The following is a 6,372-nucleotide window of genomic DNA, read 5'->3' as shown; positions in this document are numbered from 1 at the left end:
TTGCATTGGAAGTGGAAAGCCCTGAATTCTGTAGTACTGTCCACATGGCTTTATCTTGTTGTTTATGGATTTAGCAAGTTCATTAAAAGCCTTCCGACCCCAAGGATAATCCATAAATCTACCTGTTTCAACCAGATCAAAGTCCAACCTATCTATTGTTGTTGTAGTAGGTTCTGCGGACATGATAAACTCATGTATATAATATAGAATCCCAAACTTGTATGCATCTTCCTGATTGTCACCCCATACCTTTGCTTTAAAAGCTTCAGCCAAACGAGCTTTAGTGACAGGAGAATTCCCTGGAAAATACTCATCGATGATTCTATTGGGTTGATCAGTATCAAAGTTGAAGTCAGCACCATTATCAGAACAATTCAAACCAGAAATAATGGCAAATTCCCGTATTGTGAATCGAAGCGTTGTGCCATTTATATAAAAAAGTATTGCATTCACAGAACTACCTTCCAACTCCCTCAACATAATGCATCTAAACAATTGTGCTTGCACGTGACATCGTCTCATTGCTGTTAACTGTGCAAAACACGATGATGCACATATACGATTATATTGCTTTGGAGGCAGTTTATTCTGAAGCTCATTCAATGTGTTTATTTGCGTATAACATTGCATGTGAATTGTCCTTTTTTCACGGTTATTGCAAATATATCTGACTTCCTAAAAAATAAAAAAAAGTGTATGAAATAATCATAGTATATATATACAAAAAAAACAATTTTATAATAAGTCATGTACAAATTAATTTCTGTATATACATACCTACCTATATATACAAAAAAAATCAAAAAATAAGTCATTCACAGATTATTTTCTGTTTATGTATATGAACTTACCTTTTTTGTATATAGTATATACCAGCACGTATTCAATGTCTTTTATTGTATATGCACATCCAATTAGATTGCAATAAATATACATATACAAAATGCATTTTACGAATTTGTATAACAAGAGATATATGTTATTCAGGTTTTTAATTGTATATAGTATATACTAACACTTATTCAATGTTTTTTATTAATTGTATATGCATATTCAATACATTATATTCAATAATTTATATATAACTACTACAATATACAAAATTATAATCACATATGATATTTTTCCATCTATATACAATCCCTACTACCAGCTATTAAAACAGACATGTACATATCAATTTTTGTATATGTATGTAAACTTAATATATACTAACTTCAAAAATTTGTATATAACTAATAGAATATACAAATTCTAATCATATATTCAAATTTTCCATCTGTATAACTAAGTCCAATTACTATTTTGTATATATATACAAAAACCAAAAATAACATAAACATGCAATATATTATATACAATTACTCACATGGAATATACTATATACAATACTTAATTTAATAGTTTTTGTATATTGACAACTAATTAACAAAAAAATTGTATCTAAGTTTGTGTTTTAAGACACTACCTCATGATTATGAAGTTCTTCAGATCCGACAACTTCAGAAGCATTTTCCTCTGATTCAATGTTTACAGCTTTCCTCTTTCTTGTACCTTGTACAATTTTAATGCCTCTAGCTTTGACATTTTTAATAACTTGTTGAACTGCCATAGGGTCGTTTTTTTTTCTTTGATCTCAACTCTTCCATGGTTTGTTCTTGTATAAGTTGTTTTGATTTTCCCAAAGACCCTACATTAACCCCAAATTCTTGAGTTAGCCCCATTGAAAAGGATGGTAAAATGTCAACAACATTGACATGCAAAGGACTACCTCTGGTAATCCTCAAAGATGTAGACGATTCGTTCATTGTTTGACGAATTTTAGATCTATCAAGAACAAAAAAACGATTATTTCATCAAAATATATGAAAAAAAAATAAACAGAACACATATACAATTTTTAGATAAGTTAGAAAAAAAAAGAAAGAAGGTAAACAACTAAAATTAAGGAGTACTTACGAAATTGACTTCGACTTAGGGAGGGGACTTCAACTTCGGGAGGGATTACTGAAATTTTGGACAAAAATTCGAAATTCAAATCTGATATTGGAGTATTAAATGTAGGAGAAGACGTTAGAATGTGGAAAGGAGAGAGAAAATTAATTGTGAAAAGGAGAGAGAAAATTAGATTGTGTATAATTATATACAAAATTAGAAAATAAGGTTTTTATACAATTGGTTACATAATAGGTTGTGGGCCCCCATTAATTATAGCAAAATAAAATAAACTATAATTATATAATGTAAATAAATTAAACTATGCCCCTAATATATAATTAGTTATGAATGTTTGCCATTTCATATAATTTTCCCTATTTAAAATTGGCGTCCCTGTACGTTAACCTGCGATTCATATTTTTTTACACCTATTTAAGGTATAACGCGCCTGTATACCAGTGTATACAGATTGTATATCAGACTATTTTTCAACTTTCGAAAGTTGAAAGTCCCTTTTAGCATCATATCTTCACTTCTACAAACCCAGATTTCAAATTTTGATTTCCTGTGCATTGTCGACCTGTATATTAGTGTATACACTGTGTATATAGCTGGTATACAGCTGCTCAAATCTGCAAACTGTAATTTTCCAGCAGCTCATTTTTTGTGTTCAACCTGTACGCCTTTAAGGCTTCCTAGACTTTCAAATGGGATGACTCAAGGATTTGTGCAACTCGGAGGAATGAGAGAATGGAGTCCAAAGTGGACTCGAATCGATGTCACACACAAAAAAAAGAAAAAAAAAACATTAGCAAGGTTGAATGGCAGCATCTAAAGAGAAGAAAAAAGAAAAAAAAAACACATTTAAAGATTATGATATTTACTCGATCGAATGAACAAACCACACATAAAAGGAAACACACTCAAATCAAAGCATACAAATCTTGGGGCACACAAGCAGCAAGCTGTCATGAGGGAAAACAAATGACAACATATGGGTTAATACTCCCTCCCTTTACTTTCCATAACTTCACATATGCCTTATGAATAAGACAATCGACAGCAGATTTCATGCAGAAACAATAACATGGGTATGCGCTTATGAACCTCTCATGTCCAAGAAATAAACATGGCAGCAACGTCATGGTAAACAGCCTAAACAGTGCATGACAAAGGATAATCAAGGAATGAAAAAGAGGCTAAAGGTCAAAGCTAACAACATACAACCTAAGGCGTTAGCATCCAAATTCATATATCGAAACAAAGTGACGGAATGATGCTAACCACAAGAGTCAAATGCATATACAAAAAAAAAAGCAAATACTTCAGCCATGACGAAGTAAAATCAGCCTCTCAAGGCTGTAAACATTCGAAAGAGGGTGTGGAAGAGCTGGCGTTCGATTGATATCCAACCTAATGAAATAGAGTGATGACTTAACATCACATGCCAAGCAACTTCTACTCATGATGGCTAAAAAAAAAAGCTAAAACAGGGGAAGCATCTATGAAAAGAACGATAACATGCTCGAAAAAATTACAAAAATCAATCAAACAATGATAGACCAAATCCAAATCCTAGGAACAAGACCAATAAATCTTTCATTCTATCATCAATCTACATGGTATTCGAAGATGAGCAGTCCATATCATCAAACATATATATACCCTAAACGCGAATAAACTATTCGGAACCCAACGAAAACTCTCATCACTATCAAACACAACTCACAGAAAATAATGAGTGAGTTGAAATTAGGGGATTTCACCTCCTTCGGGGCAGCGAACTAGAGACGGACGAGCTAGACAAAGACGAGCTTCCACAACTTGAACGACAACCCCTTGCTTCTTAACGTGCTCTGCTTTCGTAGCTCGACTATTCTTCCCCCGATATATGAATATATCTTGCTAGGAAGTTCCAGCTAAAGTATTAGTAAGAAAAAAAATCGCAGAGCCTCCCCAAAATTCCTCTGTATATCTCTATATGATAAAAGTATATCCCAAAATTTTCCAACCCCTTTCCTGAAGAAGACGGGGGGTTTAAATAGAGGAAATATTAGGGCTTCGATTTTGGGGTGGGTAAGACGATTTCGGCCCATTTCTGAATTCAAATTCCCAAAATCTTATCCAAATACGGACGATTCGAACGGAATAAAGGGAGGTGGAGGGTGGAGATCGCTTCATTGTACCGAGCAGGCGACGTGGCTCGATCTTACGACGCCAAGGACAAACTCGCGTCGTCTTGTGCTGCAGATCGTACGACATCAACAGAGCTGTAGGTGTCCGTTGTTGCTTCGCTTCATCCACGCGCGATAGAGAGAAGGAGAGAGAGGAGGGCGTTTGGGGGAGACAAGAAACGCGTGAGTACAGGGTACGGTTTCTGGGAATTATTTTTTTTTCGCGTCTGGGTGTTGTTTTCTTTTTCCTGGAAGTCGCATGGCTTCTGCTTTCTTATTTCTGGAAAACGCGTGGGTTCTGGGGAAGAAGGAGGGGGAATTGGGTCGGGTTAAAATTTTAAGGGGGTTGGGCCTGGTAGGAGTTGGGGAATTGGGTTTATTGGATGGGCTGCTTAAAGGGGATTGGGTTGGGAGAAAAAGAATTGGGTTGGATTAAAATGTTTAATTAAAACGGAATGGGCCGCTGGTTCCCCTTTTTAAAAAAAATTGGGCCTGGGTAGAGAGGAAAAGGGGATGGGTTGCTGGAAGTAAAAGCTTGGGCCAATAAGAACAAAATGGAAGAGGCCCAAATTTGGTCCTTTAAAAGAGTTTAAGGGGAAATGGGTTAAATTTAATAAATAGTCAAATTGAGTTAAGATAATAAATTTGGCTAAACCTTAAATAAAACGAATTTGTATTAATTAATCAACGAGCTTCTTTATTTTAGTAATATAATTATTTTAATTGTAAAATAGTGATTCAAAATATAACCACAATTTAAACTAAACTAGTTTAATAGAATACTTACTAAAATTAAAATATTTTTGAGATGGTTTTTGAATAATCATAAAATATACTAATTATATACATAATTATGTAAAATATATATATTATCTAAAAGTTATAAGAAATGACAAAACTATTCAAAATAACGCAAACATTATATTTTATTTTTTTTCTTAAAATTTATAAAACTAATTATTTTAAATTGCTTGGAAATTTAAGAAGCTCGAGAACTCATTTATACCGAGGAGGGTCGAAATTGGGTGTCAACAGTGGTAACACCCCGTGAGTAAACTTCCACGGCGGTGGGATATATATATATTAATAAATCAGAGTATTTTTGGTTATATAGAATAAATGGAGAATAAATAGTACAACCTAAAATTTAGGTCGGCGCGCTGCCCCGAACCCTCCCTTCGGATGGGGGGCTCCCGCCCCCCATAACCCCATGGCAACCTCACAGTGGAGGTTAAACCGCGTAAACAGTTATATATATTAATCAGGCTCCACAACCTAACAATTACTAACATCCTAGTTCTAGAAATCTCTTTCCCATTCTTTCCCAAGCCTAGAGAAGCCTTTTGAGGGTTTCTGGGGTGATCTTTGCCTCTTTTTGGTGTTTTGGGAAAAAGGGAGAAAATAAGATTTCGCGTTCTTATAGTTTTGACCCCGACTATCTCGCCCTGGTCCTCCCTAGCCCGCTGGAGCGTCTCCGCCCTGGCGGCAACATCCTGCTATGATGAGATAGTGGGGCCAGTTTTACCAAAGTTTTGTCTTTCCATAATGTTTGATGGTTCGGATCGTTACTGACTCATATTCTCCAAAAAGTGAATCCCGCTCTAATAGCTCTGAATAAATTAAAAATGTGCACAATGATACAGATTGAGACTTCTTATTCCACAACAATAAAAGTACTTTTTCACTCTTTCATATATTAGCTTGGGGATTTCATCATTTGAACAAAGAAAATATTTCATACTAATGGGATCGGGTCTATAACCATGAGTTCCAATGCACGAGATCTTGTACCACTTACCAATGGGGTCCTATCAATTAGTATTACACAAAAGATGTCAATTATAGAAACTAATATAATTAGATCCGCTTTGCATAAACAAACTTGATATTTGCGATCCTAGGGAAGATCGCTTTATGATCACGATATCCTTTTCTATCAGGTATGAAGGGGAATTACTTCTAAGTTCTAAGTAGTGATAACATACATCATAATTTAAAAGTATAAGTAATAATAATGTTGTATATATAATGGTGAAGTATGTCTAATTATATAGTTGCCCCTCCCCACCACACCCAAAAAAAATGTCACGAAATGGAAAAAATATATTATTTAAAAAGATACTCCTCTTGTCTCGGTTGACAAGAAGTATTTTGACTGGCCATCGCGTTTGAAAAATTATTGAATTTATAGTTTAAAATGAATTATAAAAATGATGATATTATAAATAATTTTATTAAAATAAATAAAAAAATTGAAATG

At 34.1% G+C, this 6,372-nt stretch overlaps 1 pseudogene; it reads right to left on the bottom strand.

The window, feature by feature from the left end:
• Positions 1-1,835, bottom strand: part of LOC107019694 — a 6,421-nt pseudogene extending 4,586 nt beyond the window's left edge.
• Between the last annotated feature and the right edge of the window lie 4,537 nt (positions 1,836-6,372).

Source organism: Solanum pennellii, chromosome 5, assembly GCF_001406875.1.
Source record: "Solanum pennellii chromosome 5, SPENNV200".
Lineage (NCBI taxonomy): Eukaryota > Viridiplantae > Streptophyta > Magnoliopsida > Solanales > Solanaceae > Solanum > Solanum pennellii.
The sequence above is the reverse complement of the archived record's forward strand: the minus strand, read 5'-3'. Positions and strand labels throughout refer to the sequence as shown.